We start from the raw sequence: 18,999 nt of genomic DNA on the forward strand, positions 1-18,999 counted from the left end.
ACCATCCAGTATGTCAGAGCAGAGTTTGCTGCTCTGGTTACTAACCAAGCATATTCTGCAGAAGGCCCTTAGGTCCAGGTCCTGATTTAGAACGCTGAAGGCTTGGATTGACCTAGGGTAACTCCATCCATTTGCCCTGAAGCCTTACTCCCAGGAGACCTCAGAATGTGACTGTGTGTGGACACAAGGTCTTTAATAAAGAGATGATTAAGTTAAACTGAGGCCATTGGGGGTCCTAATCCAATCCGACTGGTGTCCTTATGAGATTAGGTCACAGAGTGAGAGAGACACCAGGGATGTGTGTGCACTGAGGAGCAACCATGTGCCTGATCTCAGAGTTCCAGCCTCCAGAGTTCCAGAACTGTGGGGACATAAATGTCTGGTGTTTAAGCCACTCATTCTGTGCGCAGTGGCCTGGTGGCCTGAGGTAATACAGTGACCACATGTACACACACCAAGCCCCAACAATGACCCCCTTACACACACACATTGAGACCCCAAACTCCCACTGGCCCTTCAATGCATACACATGCACACACGCACACTCACCCCTTACACTCGGGCCCCTCTCCATTCTAACTGGATGCTAGGATTAGGCCAGTTTCAGGCCATCTCTTGATTCTTATTCATGGTTGGATCAGTGAACTCATCGCCACGTAATCAGTGTGTCTTCATTTGTCCAACAGGTACCTGAGGTCCCTTCAGGGAAGCAGCCACGACTCATAATCCTGGAGTGTCAGGAGTACAAGAGCACACGTCTCCCCAAAGGAGCAGCTCTGGGCACCCACGGCTGCTGCTTTAGCACAACTCTAGAGGGTCGGATTGTGCAACCAGTTTCAAAAACCAACTGACCAGGGATATAAGCAATAGCTTACTGAACATATGTGGAACTTTTAAAATGTTTTGTTGGTAATTCAGCAGAAGCTCCACGAGCCTGCAGATCCCTGGGGTCACAAGGCCGTTCGCAGCAGCATGGACACTCAGAAGTGCTGGATAACTGGGAGTTCCGATTACAGGTCTGTCAGATGAGCTCCTTCCCCAGTGTTTCATGCAACCAGATTAAACTAGGTATAAACTAGTTTAATCTAGGTATAAACTAGTATAAACTAGCCAGAAGGAATCCAAAGATGAGGCATTCTTGATTCATACATCCACACCATCTTTTTTCCAGTAGCTGGAAAGTTAAAGTGTTGAAGTCATCAAAACTTGTGTTGACATGTTTGATCGTCTCCAGATGTTCCTTCAGGATCAGGCTGGGCACTTCCTGACAGCAGCCACCCCAAGCAGGCCAGGTCCCACCAGGTTGGCCATCCCACTCTCTAGAGATGACAAAATGTTCTGGAGCAGTGGCCTATATGGCCATAGACTGTGGGAGCTCAGAAACCAGGAGGGCTAGACCTCCTTTCCCAAACCAAGCTTAGGTCTTGACCTTTCTGCCCCTCGGGGTGGGGGGGGTGGTGGTGTGCTCTATTCAGGAGCTGGAACCTGACCCACGTGAGACAAATGGGGCTCAACCTCCAGGGCAGATCAGTGGCTATGCCATGTCTGGCTGGGCCCTCTTACCAACCCTTCTCACCAAACCCCTCCTCCATCCATTTGGGGTCCAAGACTCCGCAGTGGGGTGACCTGAACCTCAGGGCTATTTCTGGACTCCCAGGATATAGGGGATAAAAGAAGGAAGCAGCCCCAACTGGAAGTCATCTGTGACTAGTGGGTCAAATTATTTGTAAAGACATTCTCCAGGCAAAACAAAAATGTCATAGCCAAGGAGAGTTCTCCCTGCCCATTATCCTGATGCTGGCATCTTTGGGGATGTATGTGCCCACCTACATATGAGCCTGAGGAACAGGATCACATGAACACTGCACCTTGTCCCCTGCTTTCCAGACTAGGAGGAGTGTCCCTGCTCCTTCCTACCCTGCAGGCAGGGGCCTGGAGTGTGTCTAGTTGGTTTTTCACTGCTCACGGGGGTGAGCCTGCTACAGTGTCCATCCTTGGCACCTCATCATACAAGGGAGACAGTTCCTCCACACAAGCACCAAGAGGTGGTGAGGCCCTGGGCAAACGAGCACTGAGGCTGAGTCCTTTATAGCAAATGCAGACCGTCAGAGCACAGGGCTCAGTGGCTAGGCAAGCTGCCCTGTCCCAAGTGGGGGTGGGACCTGAGACCTGCAGCACAGGTAGTGATGGTGGCAGTGAAAGAGCATCTGAGTCGACCCTGGACCATCCTGATGAGCCAGGGACCCCAGATGGATGGACACAGGTACACTGAGTGAGGGCTTCCTGCTCTCCCAACAGAGTCGGAGTTTACACGACCCTCCCATGGCCTTTCTCCTCCAGTGCAGGGGCCCAGCGGGATATACGGACAAAGCCAAGTGTCCAGCACCACTGCTTCACCTGCAGTGAATGAAAAGGCTCATGGCTTTGCTGCCGGTTTGTTCCCAGCAACGTTTCTGCCCTCACCTGGTTGGTCGGCAAATGCCGACTTCTCAAAGGAACGGCCTATCTGTCCTTCCGAGCCACGTGGCTTCCTGACAGCCACACAGTGGAAGCCGGCTGATGCCCTGTCCCCACTCAAGCCTGCCTACGAGCGCCTCACATAGTGACTGGTAGGCACATGGCACACAGGCCGAGTCAGACTGAAGAGCCACGGCTTCCAGCGGCAGCACACAGCGAGGGCCCTGTTGGGGACTCGGACTCTCCTAGAACGTGAGAGCTTGGGAAGAGTTGTGGTCTTGATCCCCTTTGGCCAACCCTGGAGCCTAATAGCCATGGCAACGAGAAGGCGCTGTAGGTCCAAGCGCCCTGTACTGAATGACCACTGCAAGCACCAGCTTACCTGGCATCCTGCTTCCTGGTCCCGGTCCCGTACTACTTCCCAGAGCCAGTGAGGCCAAAGGCCCTCTGTGACTTCACTGCTCAGTCTCCAGCTTTCCAGAAATAACAGGTCCAAGAGTGCCACAGGGGACGTGACTTAAACTAACATGTCAGATGCTCCAAGCCCCTGCCCTCGGGAAGCAGGCACCTGAGGGCAGAAATGGGGCTGCCTGCCAGGGACAGCCTCCAGCCCACCTCCCTTCCAGCCAGGCTGGGACACAGGGCCCTCTTATCGTCGACACGTGAATTCTACTACACAAACAATGGGTTCATCACAGAACACTCAGGAAACAGAGAAGAGGATAAAAGAGAAATAAAAACCTAATAATGCCACCAGTCAGGTCAACCTGTGCCGATCCTGCCAGGATTTTCTCTCACGGGAGCAATGCACACCCGTCGTCACCTAGAAAGACACCCCCCCCCCGCCCCGTTCCCTGACTTGGCTCAGTAAGGCACTTTTTTCCCAGATGACGAACTGTTCTTAACTCCAGTGTTAATGGGTTGGGGGTAATCTAGAAGCAGAACCAGCCCACCTGTGTATCTGCTGAAAGGTGGGCACGCAGGTGTCCCCGGTCCTTGGGGTCCCAAACAGCCGTCTCTGCAGCAGAGAGCTACAGGTCAGCTGTTCCCTTTGCTTTGAATTTCTTGGCAGATTGCTCACTTAACCGAAGCGGGAATTTGCTTCCATAAATGTAGGAAATGAAGCCATCGATTTCCACTGCGACACACAGTTTAGCTTGGGGATAACTGGAAATTTCAAAACCAGGAGAAAAAGGACAAGGCAAAAAAAAATCCTGACAGTTAAGCTCACGCTGAAGCACAAGACCTTCCTAAAATGTCTGTATTAGAATGTAAGCTAGTAAGGAACGGAGAGTCCGCAAAACTCAGCAGCACCAGGACGACAGGGCATTTTTCTGCCCTAAGACCGATGTATTCAGATGTTAAGTAAAACTCAACACTAATTTTCAAGGTCAAAGGCTCTAAGCCAAACTCCCAGAAAAAGTGTGAGAAACGGGTCTCCCCGTGTAGTTTTCAGACTGACTCATGGCTTTAGACCATGAGTGAGGTCACCCAGACACCACTTTCTGAGGTCTAAAATGAGACAAGAACATACAAGAAAACAGAAGGAAGCAGCAAGAAAAAACAAACCCCAAAATAAAGGAACAAAAACCTCCCACTGTGGTTTTACAATCTCAGATCTGCTGGTAAGGGGTGTGGAAACGTCCACAGCGCAGGGGCTTATGCTCGTCTCTGTCAGAACAAGGAGCTCTGCACACACGGGGGAGGCTGCACCTGCTTTCCTGGAACCCAAAGGGTTACCGGAAAGGGCCAGATCCTGGAAGCCCAGGGACAAGCACTAAGCTGGCTCCCCTCAGGGTCTGCTTAGCTCCATTCTTTGGGGGTGGGGGGCAGCAGGTTGGGGCAGGAGAGGGTTTCAGTCATGGAAATGGACCCTCATATCTGGAAGCACAGCCCAGGAGCCCTCCTTTCAGTCCTATCTGGCTGCAGCTGCTGGCTGGGCTCCAGATGCCCTGGGGAGAGCGGTGAGGGCAGGGGCGCGCGCGGCAGGCATGGGATGCATGGCCAGCAGGGATCTGCAATCTGTGCTGACCTGAGAGGCCAAACGGACCTGCTGAAGCCACAAGGAAAGGGCTAATGAAGCTAGGGAGGCAACAGGACACTGTTGACAGTGAGACAGTTGAACCCTGAGACAGTTCCATACCTTTCAGGCGGTCTTCTTTGGGAGGATTTTGAAAACGTGCTTTGTTTCCTGTAGGAGGATTCCTGTAACACCCACATAGGACGAGCATTTGGACTTTGTGACTGCAAAGGAAAAGGGCATTCAAAGGCCTCAGCCTTGGGGGCGCTGGGCAGCCACAAACAGCTAGGTGGGGGTGTTCTGGAGTGGGGGGCTCCTCAGCTGGACAGGGACCAAGCTGGATGAGAGTCCGGGGTCCCAATCCCTTGCCTGTGGCTCTGGAGCCTCTGGGCTGTTCTGACAAGATGTCCTCTGGAGGGCCTGCAGCCACAGGGGTTTTGGGAAGGACTCTGGAACAAAGAGGTCACGTGTGTGTCCAGCACCACCAAGATCCACAGGTTGCTGGGATGGGGTCAAGTCTCAGTGATGGGATCTGAAGGAACACCTGTGCATCACATCCTTCCCACGACCCACCAAACTCTGGCCAGAATGGGATCTTGTTACAGGCGGTGAAGCAGTGACTGAGGCGAACTGCCACCACAGGCAGCCGGCTCCTTGACTCTCCTGACCCATGTCCCCGTGTAGCCTGTAAACAAGTCACCGACCACTTGCCACGTGCCCGGCACCGTCCGAGGTCGGTGCTGGGCGCGAGGGTGAACAAGACTGTTCTCGGTTCTGCTCTCAAGGAGCTGATGTTCTAAAGGTAGGAGGGAATGTGTGCCACATCAGACGACTGCATTTTCTGATCGTGGTAACTGTTATGAAGAAATACACAAGGTCATGGGGAGAAGGTTCACTGTTAGTCATGGTAGGCCCTCAGGGGAAGTGACGTGTGAGTAGGGACCTGAATACTGAGAAGCAGTCAGTCTGTGACACACAGAACTCTGGGCAGAGGGAAGGAACTACAGCAAAGGCCTGAGGTGGGGCCAAGCCTGTTGTGTGAGAACCAGAAAGCAGGCCAGTGTGGTTAGACTTGGTGCTCGGGAGAGCCAGAGGGGCCTTTTAGACCGCAGTAAGGAAGCAGAAGACAAACATGGCCTGAGTTTTGGCCTTAAACCTTTCCTCGGGCTGCCTGGTTGGGGAGAAGCAGTGTGTCAGCAGGGAGAGGGCGAGGCAGCTTCTACCGGAATCCAGGGGCGATGGTGGTGGCTTGGATTTGGGTGGTAGGACATGCTGATGGATGGTGCTGAGGGAGCAGGGAAGAAGAAAGGTGTTACCACCCAGGTTTTGGGCCTAAACAACCAGGGTAAACACTGGTACCGTAAACGGAGCTGGGAACACCACGGTAGGGACTGATGTGAGGAGGCCGGAGTTGTTCTGGGTATGGACAGGTTGTGATGCCTGCTGGACAGGGGTGCAGCTGTGTGCAGGGCGGCTGGATGAATGACGATGCTCGGGAAGGTCTGCCCTGGAGATGACACTGGGAGCTGGGAGTCCGTAGCTGAGACTGAAAACTGTGGGGAAATGGATGAAAGGGACTCTCCGCTCAGGGCTGGGGACATGTGCCAGCAGCTGCTGTGCCCCCTAGGAGAGCAGCAGGGGTCCCTGTGTGGAAAGGCACACAAACCATTTAGAGTATCCAAAAAGTGGCCAGAACTGGCTCGGGTCGCTAGTCCTCTCCCAGCCTCAACGCTGGTGATGTGGAAACGTCCACGTGACAAGAGTGTGTCTAGCCCTGTGTCACAGAGCCACGCTGCTCTGTGGGCTCGTAGGCGAGGTACCTGAAACGAGAGCCCCGTGAAGATCTGCCTTCAACAGCTTGGCCTGAATCATGTGCGGCTGCCTAGAAGGTAAGCAGAAGGCCTCCGTGCTGACCATGAGCGAGAGCTCTGAAGGGGCACACAGGTCTATGAACTTCTGCAGCCAGCTGGCTCCGAAGGCTGCATTCACAGTCATCGTAAGCCTTGGGTTCTGCCCCAAAGGGAGGGCTGCAGACGTGCAACTTCTGAAACATGCGGGCAGCACATTCTTTGGCAATAAACCCAGGGGATGATTCTGTCTAGTGCCTGTAAAAGCTGTAAAGAGTATATACTAAGATCCATCAGTTCCTGTCTCTCTGGGAAAGCCGAAAGACAAACAACCTGTTGCCATGGGTAACAGATTCACTTCCGGTGCGGGTCTCATTACTAAGGCTAGGACAGAAGCCAGACAAACAGCAAGAGCCTGGCTGTGCCTTGCTGTGAAAGCCAAGTGCAAACCCAGCCTGAGTTGGGAAAGGGAGGCTGCCCCCTTGTGGCGGCAGTGGGAGAAGCGCCCTTAGCTTCAGGGGTACTGGGTCTCCCAAAGCCCCACCCACTCCAGGAGGAGGAAGCTGCCTCAGGGAGAAAGGCAGGAAAGCCCTGGCATACCTCTGCTGCTCTGGCTTAATGTCGAAGAGGTGCAGCTCCCTCCTCTGCCTGGCAGAGAGGCCCTTGGATTTCTTTCTCTTCTTGCGCTTCCGGCGAGTGGCGTACTCCAGGACCACAGCCTTGCGTTGCAGCTGGTCCTCGCGGGCTTGCTGGCTCATGTGGGGCGTGCTGCGCTTCAGGAAGGCCCTCACGAAGGCCTCGGCCTGCTGGGCTCCCGGAAGCTGCATGGGGACAGGGCGGCACGGCGACGACTGTTCTGGTGGGGGCAGCCCCAGACCTCAGGCCCTCCTAGACACCGCAGGTGGGATGCCTACCCTGACCCATCTGCCTCCCGACTGAGCCCCACACAGCCTCTCGTCTGCTGAAGGTGAGCTCCCCACAGCTGTCCCGATGTGAAAGCCACCCTCAAATACCAATTCGGACGCTGCACAAAACAGCCACGTCAAAATTCAACTTCCTACTCTACGTCTCTGAGGTTATTGTGAAGGGATTTAAAAAAAAATCCCCAAGACCCTTTATATTAGGAAGAACAGGCTTCTCTGATCCTTGGCAGGGTGGAAAGCTCAAGAAATGTATGCCAACAATATTTATTCAGTCACAACCAAATGAAGGCAAGCTATGGCCTCGAAGGAATTATCCGAACACTTGGGAAAACAGTACCACCTGATGCCCCAGGGTGGGCCATGCCTTGGGGGGGCAGGAATCTGACATGGTGCCCATGTGGCAATCCCCTTTACTTGGGTTTGACCCCATGGATGTGTCGTGGCTACTCGCTAAGTCTGTTCCCGCAGCACTTGGGGAAAGGAAGTACCAGTGCATCTCAGCCTCCTGGGCTCACTCTCTCCCAAGAGCAGAACAGCACTTGACCGTGACTCAGCACAGACTCTAGGACATGTGGGCAAAAGAATTGTCCTAATAGTGTGAAATTCTTTTTTTTTTTTATTCATTTATTTGACAGACAGAGATCACAAGTAGGCAGAGAAGCCAGCAGAGAGAGAGGGAGGAAGCAGGCTCCCTGCTGAGCAGAGAGCCAGATGCGGGGATAGTGTGAAATTCTTGAGAGAACTCCAAATGTCACTGCCTCTCACGTGGGGAGTTCCACTGGTCTACTCCTCATTCGGCTGCCTGTGTCCTAGGCTGGCCACAGCCCAGGCAGCACTGTCTATGCAAGTCCTGCCTCTTGGCTGGGGATTTCCTGACCCCCTGCTGCACTAAGCAGGCTGTAAACCCTGGGAAGCTAATGTGTCAATAATCATGCTCTCCCTTATGGAGAAGCGGGGCTGGCAAAGGGATGATGTGATACACCTGACCTTCAAGGTAGCTCACAGTCAGGAGGGCAGTCAGCTTCGACTTTGCACCTTAGATACTAACTAAAGATTCATTATCGTCAGTATTATTACCATGACGGGACAATTACTTATTTTTTTTAAAAATACCTAAGTGGCCTTCTTCATGAAGAAACCAAATAAAAGTGTATCTATCAGTCTTTCAAAATCTTGATTTCCTGATAACTCCCTCATTAGGAGTCCCCAGTGGAGCGTCTGCCAAACTGACAAAGCATGCTGGCAGCATCCAGATACAATCCAGAAATGCCACTTAGGAAATGTGATCGCCTGCCCTCTTCAAGAGCAAAGGGGGCGCAGTGACAAAGCCAAATGACAGTGCTCACCAGGGCAGGTTTCAGGTGGGCATAGCCAGTGTCCCCTACACAGTGGGAGAGGACACAGGATCAAGAGGTCCCAGTTAACCAAACAAGGGAAAAAGAGGGCAGCATCTGGAAACAGGCCATCAGAACAACAGATCTCAATGGAGCCCAAGACATCTACTGGAAGGATGAGGAGTAAGACATGGGAAGAACATCTAAAGCAGTGGTAGGGGATCGAGCCATCCTTGTCTTCACCTCTGCTGATTCCAGACTTACTGCCACGCACTGTACCTGAACGTCAAGCTCTTTGGCCTCTTTCTGAGAAAAGGCATGGTAGATCACACTTGGGGGATTCAGACAAACAAGAAATGGCCAATTCAGGTTGGGCATGACTATCAGACTCATGACTTTTCTAACTATGAAACTATGGTTAGAGATAGAAGACAGGGATGCTACAGATAGCAGAGGCTTCTAAGCTTTCTTGGATGCCTCTTATTCTACCCTCTGGCCAACCATCTTAGGAGTTCCAAGAGTGTACTTTCAAACAGTACTTCTGGGGAAGCCTTGTTGGCTCAGTCAGTTCAGTGCCCAACTCTTGATTTCAACTCAGGTCATGATCTCAGGGTCCTGGGATTGAGCCCTGTGTCTGGTTCTGCATTCTAGGCAAGTCTGCTTGAGAATCTCTCTCCTTCTGCCCCACCCCTTTAAGTGCTCTCTCTCTGTCAATTAAATAAAGAAATCGTTAGAAAGAAATAAAAATAAATCAATGCTTCTCATATGTTAATTAATGTAGGAAACTAGGTTCTTATTAAAATGTAGATATCTAGGCCCCACACCCAGGTCTGGCATTTCTCTCTTTTTCTTTTTCTTTTTTAAGATTTTTTAAAAAAGATTTATTCATTTGAGGGAGAGAGAAAAGAAAGTGTACACAAGCAGGGTCAGATAGAGAAGGAGAAGCAGACCCCCCACAGAGTAGGGCTTCTGAGAAGCAGACTCCCAACTGAGCAGGGCATCTGATGCAGGGCTCCATCCCAGGAACCTGGGACCATGACCTATGCCGAAGGTAGAGGGTTAACCTGCTGAGCTACCCAGGCACCCCCAGACCCTGCATCTCTAATAAGTTTCAGATGCTCCTGCATGTCAGTAGACCACACGAGGAGCCGACTGGTTTAATCTGCTGCAGGTTAGGGGCTTGAAAAGTCGCTCTGTAAGTCTAACTGAGTAACTCATATAAACGTTATATAACAGAGCTTCCCAGGACGCAGATGGTTGCAAATATTACATTTTGTTGACTGTTAGATGTTTAAAAAAAAAAAAAAGACTTTTCACATTTCAATATCTATGAAATGGGTGTATATCATACAATAGATGGTGTCCTACACTGATAAAATACAGTAGGCCTTTCTTCAAGATCAAAATATATATAGATCAATGTGGTTTCATCCTCTAAAAACTCCACATGCCTGTTTCTTACTTCATGTGTGTGAAGGAGAAAAACATGGTTCTAGGGATAGAGTATGGGTGTAAACGCAGTAAGCATAAGACAAAGGCCTGGTTTAAGGTCGAAGGACTAGAAAATTTGGTTCACATGGCAGTCTGTAAATTCCATCCCAGCTCCCTTGTGCTTCCTTGAGTACATCTGAACAAGCAAACCAAAGTGTTTATATTATATTATATACATATCATATCATATCATATTATTAAATGATATACAGAGTCTGGTTCTCCTTCAAATGCAAGAGTGGCAATAAAATCTATTTCTAAAGAGCAACCCCAGGAATGACTTTGCTTCACCTGTCACGGGTGCTCCAATTAGACTTGGAAGTCTCTTCTGGAACAATCCACATCTAACAATTACTGAGCACTCATTACTTGCCATGCACCTGGCTAAAAGCTACACATTTTATCTCATTACATTTTCTCAACAATCTTTTAAAGTAGACATTATTCCCATAATGCACATGAGAAAACCGAAGCTCAGATATGCCGTGACCCATAACTTGATTACAGAGATAGGAAGTGGCAGAGGTGGAAATGAATGTACTGGTCAAATACCAATTTTTTTTTTAAAGATTTTATTTATTTATTTGACAGAGAGAGATCACAAGTAGACAGAGAGGCAGGCAGAGAGAGAGAGGGGGGGGGGGGGGCAGGCTCCCCGCCGAGCAGAGAGCCCGACGCGGGACTCGATCCCAGGACCCTGAGATCATGACCTGAGCCGAAGGCAGCGGCTTAACCCACTGAGCCACCCAGGCGCCCCCAAATACCAATTTTAACGGCATCTACAATCCCCTGCTTATAACTGCCCTGGGCGCTTGCTCCCTCCCTAGGCATAGCTCTTCTCCGCTCAACTCCCAAAGTCCTGGGAGGAATACCATTCCTCAGCAGGCTCCCAGAGCTTTCCACCAGACAAGGGTCGTTCACCGAACAGCTGCCGGGGCAGGAACCACCATCAGCACTTCACTGAAGGGGAAACCAGGTCATAGGATCCGGGCCTTAACCACTGTCAGCAGGTGGCAGGCAGTAGCCAAGTCGGCCCAAGGCCCTCCGCCCTCTTTTAGCACACTGATCCGACCCCATGGGGACCTGCCGCCAGCTCTAACTTCAGCGCAGAGACTGCGCCAGGCCAACGGGGACCCCGGGCCTCGGTTTCCCTTATGTAAGGCGGGACAACTCCCCTAGCAGTTTCAGTCGGTCTCCGCTGCGAACCGGTCCACCTATCAGCACCAACTTCCCGACCCTTTACATCCCACCCCTCCCCAGCTCACAGGTCTTCAACCTCGCTTACTCGTCATCCTCGGGCCGCTTCCGGTGCGTTCTGATGACGTTTCCTGCGGGCGACCCTCACTCTTTACCTCTCTTCACTTTTCTCGGCCGCCCTCGGCCATCAAAATTTCTCTCGTTAAAGTTTGGGCTGGAGGAAGGTATTGCGCCCGAGCTCGAGCGCCACGCTAAGTCGCTAGACTGAGACGTTGCGACTCTCACCTGGAGTCGCAGGCGCGCGGGCTCGCAGGTGGCGTCGTCTGTGACGTCACTGACGCGCGCCGACCTACGGTGGCGCATTCGCTGAATGGTGACTCCGCTCTACCAAAGGTTCTGCTAGTGTTGATAGTGTCTCTGCTTCGTGGGCTTTTCTCTGCTCCCCTGTACTGTAGGCGGGGTAAGGCCAGAAACCTCAGGGTTGTGGTTCGGACGTGTGGAGTGTGGACTGCTTGTGAAGAGCTGGAGTAGATCGGAGCCAGCCGACCCGAAGAGGACTCCGGGGACTTTGGGTATCAGGGAAGTACGGAAATGGGACAAGGATGGTGGGAATGACGTCCATGGGGTCGCTTATCAGACGTCTCTACAGAGTAGCCGAGCCACTGAAGTTGGGATGTTCGGCTTAGGCTCTAGTTTTGTCCTGCTGCTAAACTAACTGTGTGACGTCGCTTAAGGCACTTCCCATCTCCAGCGTCCCTTTTCCCATCACTGTGAGTGGGTTGGGCCTGATAGTCTGAACGTTTTCTTGAGACCCAGAATGTTAGTTTCTGTCAGGAAGTCAAAAGGCAAGGATCTGATGCCCATTGTTCTGGCGAAGGGTCAAGAATTGCGGCTGGAAGGCCAGTGCAGACGTCTCCGAAGTGACCTGGTGTGCAGCATGGTGCAGCCTTCATTTCTGCGGAGTGCGGGTCAGGAGAGCAGTATAGCCCGTCCACTTTAAGTCAGTGGGTCAAAGTTCCAGTAAGGTATAAAGTCCTTTTAAGGGAGCAGCAATTGTATAGGAACCCTGAGGTTTTATGTCCACAGATCCTAGTTTGGGAAACATTGATTTAATTGTTTTTGGGTGGTGACCTTAAGCCATTTTGATCTTAAACATAGGACTGCAGGCCCTGAAATTCAGTGGCTATCATGTGCCTTGTCCTGGTGAACGTTAACCTTGTATGTATATTAACATCGAAGTGGAATTACACACTGCACCTTTAAATGATTGCGTTTAGAGATGCCAGAGAATTAATTAAATGCATTGCAATCACAGGGTGAACTTCAAAAATTCATATTCCTCAGCATCCCTGGAGATTCTTACTTAGTACGTGCATCCTAAAAATCTGTATTAACAAAAACAAAAATGTTCCCAGCTTATTTTGTGAGTAATTAGGTTTCAGAACTATATTATACATTTATAGAACTTAATATAATAGAACACCACACACCTTTAAACAGACTATAATTTTTTAAAAGATTACAAAATATTAACACAAAACTGAATGTATACAGAAAAAGGATTGGAAAGACATACTATATAGGAAGTTTTTAGTGTCTGTATAAGTGAGAGATTCTTTTTTTCTTCTTGTCTGTTTTCTAAATTATATTTAGAGAAAATAAGACTTTCTTAATTTTTTTTTCTTTTTACACTTACAAATGATAAATTTTCAAATATGGCTACTCATGTGTTTTCCCACTTTGTGAAAGTTCCATAGGAAGTCAAAGGTCAAGACCATCATTGAAAATGATCAGCTGCCTCCCTTTGAACAACTTGTGAAAGACTTCACATGTCCAGAAAAATGGATAGAATTCTGTAGTGAACACCCATATGCTTTTAAGTTCTGCAGTTCATATTTTGCTCTCTTTGGACGGGTTTCTTTTGATTGCTGCTTTAAGACAGTCAGGCTGTTAGGTTGAGTACTCAAAAGTCTCGTATTCAACCTCAAAAGATTAAGCCTCAACTACCAGTAAATAAGTGGATGCATGGAGGGCCCCAGCCTATGACCCCCCTCACCCCCAAGCTCTAGCCATAATGCCAGGGTCGTAACCAACCTGGAGTGTCCCAGGACCACCTTGGCCATGCTTGCTCCACTTTCAGCTGTTCTTCGAAGGTAGCCCCAGTATGGAGTACCTTGGAACTCATACTAGCTCCAGGTGTTCTGTCAGCATGGCCCCATGGAGCATCACAAGAATACCTGGCCTATGCTGACTCCCATCTCCAGTTGTCCTGCCTAGTTGGCTCTGGTGTAGTGTCCCTGGAACTTTTTGGCTGATATCTGCCTCAGCTCCAGCCATCTCACCAGGATCACCCTGGAAAAAGTGCCGTGAGACCTCCTCCTGTTCTATAGCCAGCCAGGCAGTGTTGTCAGGGACATGCAAGTTACACAGGAAACATTCCTATACAAGGCTACTCCTTCAAAATGGCAGAGTAAGCTGTTCTGCTTAATTCACAGAAACAAACATAAACAGTCAAACAAAACGAGGCAGAAGAATATGCTCCAAATGAAAGAATAAGATAAAACTTCAGTAAAAGAACTAAATGACACAGAGATAAGCAATCTACCTGATACAGAGTTGAAAGTAATGGTCACAGTCATGCTCCCCAGACTTGAGAGAAGAGAGGATGAACTCAGTGAGGACTTCAACAAAGAGATAGGCAATGTAAAATAAAATCAATCACAGTCGAAGCATAGAATAACTGAAGTGAAAAATACACTAGAGGAAAGGCACCTGGGTGGCTCAGTCAGTTTAAGTGTCTGCCTTCAGCTCAGGTCACGATCCTAGGGTCCTGGAATTGAGCTCCTCGTGTGGCTTTGTTCTTAGCAGGGAGTCTGCTTCTTCCTCTGCCCTTCCCCTGCTCATGTGTGCGCTCGCTCGCTCTCTTTCTCTCAAATATATAAATAAATAATCTTAAAATAATGAAAATTAAACTAGAGGGAATCAATAGTAGAATAGAGGATGAAAAGAATGGATCAGTGACCTGGAAGACAAGGTAGAGCATCTAAGCTGAACAGCAAAAAGAAAAAAGAATTTTAAAAGTGAGGCTAGGTTAAGGGACCCCTGCTGGGACAACAGCAGGCTTACTAACATTCACATTAGAGGGGTCCCAGAAGAAGAAAGAGACAAAACTTAAAGGAGCTTTAACCACTAAACCAGCCTTATAAGAAATGTTGAAGGGACTTCTTTATACAGAAGAAGAAAAGCCATATGTGGAAATTAGAGAATTATGAAAGGAAATAAACTTCATTGATAAAAGCAAACATATACTACAAGTCGTAGATCCATCACTTATAAAACTGGTATGAAGGTTAAAAGACAAAAGAATAAAATGAGGGGCACCTGGGTGGCTCAGTGGGTTAAGCCTCTGCCTTTGGCTCAGGTCATGATCTCGGGGTCCTGGGATCAAGCCCCACATTGGGCTCTCTGCTCAGCAGGGAACCTGATTCCCCCTCTCTCTGCCTGCCTATCTACATACTTGTGACTTTCTCTCTGTCAAATAAATAAATAAAATCTTAAAAAAAAAATGAAATGAATTATTTCTAAAAAAAATTAGCTAAGGAATTTGCAAAATAAAAAGATGTAAAATATAACCCAAACAGTGGAAAGGTGGGGGGTAAGAACATAGTGCTTTTAAAATGTGTTTGAACTTAAGCGAATATTAGCTTAATATAGGGTGATATATACTTAGCATGTTCTATATGAACCCCATGGTAAAAAACAAAACCTATAATAGACAAGCAAAAAAGGAAAGGAATCCCAACATAACACTAAAGAAAGTCATCAAACCACAAAGGAAAGAGTAAGAAAAGAACAGAGAACTCAAAAACAACCATAAGACAATTAACAAAATGGTAATAAGTACATGCCAATCAATACTCAAATGGACTAGATGCCCCAATATAAAGACATAGGGTGACTGAGTGGATAAAAATACAAGGGGGGGGGCAAGATGGCAGATGAGTATGTGACCTCATTTTATCTGATCCCTTGAATTTAGCTGGATATCTATGAAACCATTCTGAATACCCACAAATTAGCCTGATATGTATGAAAACATATCTGAAATGCTATGAGCAGTAAAATGACTGCTTTTTGCAAGGTAGGAGGTGCAGAGTCATGAGTATGTGGAGAGATATCAAAGATAAACAGAGTGATGAGGGAATCTCCATCAGCTGGCTACCAGAAATTGATATAACACGAGTGCAAAATCTGAGCTCTTAGAAATCTGCTCCAGTGAGAGACATTCCTTTCTGAAAGAGGCTCAGGGGATGAAAATGGCAGAATTCTAGGTGGGTCATTGTGGTCTCAGGATTCCAGGAGACACAGAAAGAAGAGAGGTGTCTGAGCTGGTAGAGTGTCCAAGCAGTGGAGTGGGGAAACGGTTATGGTGAGAAAGCCCAGGAAGGATTCTCAGCTCTGTTCACAACAAACTGTAAGCCAGGCCAGTAAGGGGATTGCTCTTTGGCTGAGCACCCTGAGAAGGATTGGAACATGTGGGCCATATACCACCCCAAGGGAGGGACGAAATGGCCGTGCTCTCAATTTCGTAAGAGTGCTCAGGGTGGTGGAGGCCCCACAAAGGACAACAGGGTGGCACCCAGCCATGATCTGGGAGCAGCGGAGCAGGGTGTGTACACAACCTCACTCGGAGTTGCAAAGACACAAAGCAACTAATGCTCACGGGTCCCTGGGAAGATCACAGTGGGCATGAACTGTGGGAGTCTGCAGAGTATAGTACTCTCAGAAGTGGAGATGGTTTGACCTGAAGGGTTTATTGAAGTTGGGGGGAGATCATGATCTTGTGGTTCTGGGCTGGTGATCTGGGCATGGCCATTTTTGCTTTGACCCTCTGAACAGGGGCATGGAAAGTCGCCAAGGAAACAAAAGCCACACATACAACCAGGTCACATTGATCCCATCCCCCTGAGAAGGAGTGGGGCAACTCACCCAGGCAAAGACTCCTGAGAAGCAGAACAGTAGGCCCCTCCCCCCAGAGACAGACTGGAAGAATGGGCAAATGACAAGTTTATAGATCCCCAAAGAGTGTAAAACTCCAGCAGCAGGGATGAAGAATATATTGAGCTCCAGGTGTTTCCTAACAGCTCATTTATCCTTCAGTCTAAAATTTTCCATATATATATATATATACATATATATATATATATATATATAGAGAGAGAGAGAGAGAGAGAGAGAGAGAGAGAGATTATTTATTTATTTGACAGACAGAGATCACAAGTAGGCAGAGAAGCAGGCAGAGAGAGAGGAGGAAGCAGGCTCCCTGCGGCACAGAGAGCCCGATGCGGGGCTCAATCCCAGGACCCTGGGATCATGACCTAAGCCAAAGGCAGAGGCTTTAAACTACTGAGCCACCCAGGCGCCCCCCCATTTATTTATTTTTTTAAACCTCTGCCCCATTTCAACTAGATTCTTATTTTACCAACTTATGTTTTTAAGTCACTTTCTAACTTTCATTTTTTCACATCTACATTTTATAGATTTATACCTCATTCTAGTCCTTTTTTCACTTTATTATATTTATACATATATTTTACAGATACATATATTTTACATTTACACATTTTTTACATATATTTATACATATTTTACAAATACATTTGTATTTTACATTTATACATATATTTTACATATATTTTATTATATTTATACATATATTTTACATATATATAGACATAAGTTTGGGTTTTGTTGCAATTTTGGGATGTAGTGTCTTCTGGCACACAGACCAAAATTCAATGAGGACCAAGAGTGAGATTATAGTGTCTCACTCCCCACTGCTTTTTTATTGTTTTGTTTCATTTTTACTTTGTTCACTTTTCTGTGATGGCTTCCAACCACTTCAGATTTTTTCTAGGGTGCATTTGTTTAAGTCATAGTTAATATTTTGGACTCTTCATTTGCTCACCCATCCTTCCCTGGTCAGAATGACTAGAAGGAGGAATTCACAACAAAGGAAAGAACCAGAGGCAATGTTCTCTGCCACAGAGCTAATCAATGTAAGTATAAGTAATATGTCAGAGATGGAATTCAGGATAGCAATTATAAAGTTAATAGCTTGCCTTGAAAAGAGTACAAATGATAATACAGAAACTCTAAGGGTGGAAATGAGATATAATCAGGCTGAATTTAAAATGTTATGAAAGAGATGCAGTCTAAATTGGATGCTCTAACAGCTAGGGTCAATGAGGCAGAGGAGAGAATCTAGAGGACAGGTTGATGGAAAGGAATGAAGTTAAAGAAAAGAGAGAAAGACAACTGTTAGCCCATGAAGAAAGGCTTTGAGAATTTGATGATGTCTTGAAATGAAACAATGTCAGAATTAGCAGCATCCCAAAGGGAGTGGAAAGAGAGAGGGCTAGAAGACATATTTGAGCAAATCATGGCTGAGAACTTCCCTAACCTGGGGAAGGGAACAAGCATTCATGTCCAAGAGGCAGAGAGGACCCCTCCCCAAATCAATAAAAATAGATCAACACTGGACATATAATAGTGAAGCTTGCAAATCTTAGAGCCAAAAAAGCTATCTTGAGAGCAGCTAGGGAGAGGAGATTTTACCATATACAGAGGGAGGAACATCAGAATAACATCGTACCTATCTACAGAAACCTGGCTGGCCAGAAAGGGCTGGCAAGACATATTCAGAAGTACATGCAGCCAAGAATACTTTATCCAGCAAGGTTGTCATTCAGAATGAAGGGAGAGATAAAGAGCTTCAAGGATGGAGAGAAACTGAAAGAATATGTGAACACCAAGCCATCCCTGCAAGAAATATTAAGGGGGATTCTGCAAGCAAAGAGAGACACCAAAAGTAACATAGACCAGAAAGTAACAGAGACAATCTATAGAAACAGGGACTTAAAGGCAATACAATGGCACCAAATTCATCTTTCAAAAGTGAATGTAAATGGGCTGAATGCTTAACCAAAAGACAGAGGGTATCAAACTGGATAAAAAAGCAAGAGCCATCCATATGCTGTCTACAGGAGATGATTTTAGACCTGAAGACACCTCCAGACTGAAAGTGAAGGGGTGGAGAATAGTTTACCATACTAATGGACCTCAAAAGAAAGCTGGGGTAGCAATCCACCTATTAGACAAATTAGATTTTAAACCAAAGACTGTAGCAAGAGATGTAGAGGGACACTATATTATACTTCAAGGGTCTACCCAACAAGAAGATCTAACAATTATAAATATCTATGCCTCCAATGTGGGAGCAGCTAATTACATAAACCAATTAATAACCACAGTAAAGAAACATATTTATAATAATACCATGGTAGCAGGAGATTTTAATACCCCACTCACAGCAATAGGTAGATCATCTAAGTAGAAGATCAACAAAGAAACAAGAGCTTTGATTGACACACTGGGCCAGGTGGACTTCATAGATATAATTAGAACATTCCATCCTAAATCAACAGAATACTCATTTTTCTTGAGTGCAAATGGAACTTTCCCCAGAAAAGATCACATACTAGTTCCAAAATCCAGTCTCAACCAATACCAAAGACTGAGATTATTCCGTGCATATTCTCATACCACAATGCTTTGAAACTAGAACTCAGTCACAAATTTATTCAATTTGGAAGGAACTTGAACACTTGGAGATTACAGAGCATCCTAATAAAGAATGAATGGGTCAACCAGGAAATTAAAGAAAAACT

General features: G+C 47.5%; 1 pseudogene; it reads right to left on the reverse strand.

Moving 5' to 3' along the window:
- Positions 1 to 1,461: 1,461 nt before the first annotated feature.
- LOC111139386 lies at positions 1,462 to 11,632 on the reverse strand (annotated as a pseudogene).
- Between the last annotated feature and the right edge of the window lie 7,367 nt (positions 11,633 to 18,999).

This window comes from Enhydra lutris, unplaced genomic scaffold, assembly GCF_002288905.1.
Source record: "Enhydra lutris kenyoni isolate GAN:26980312 unplaced genomic scaffold, ASM228890v2 scaffoldscaffold104, whole genome shotgun sequence".
Taxonomy (NCBI): Eukaryota; Metazoa; Chordata; class Mammalia; order Carnivora; family Mustelidae; genus Enhydra; species Enhydra lutris.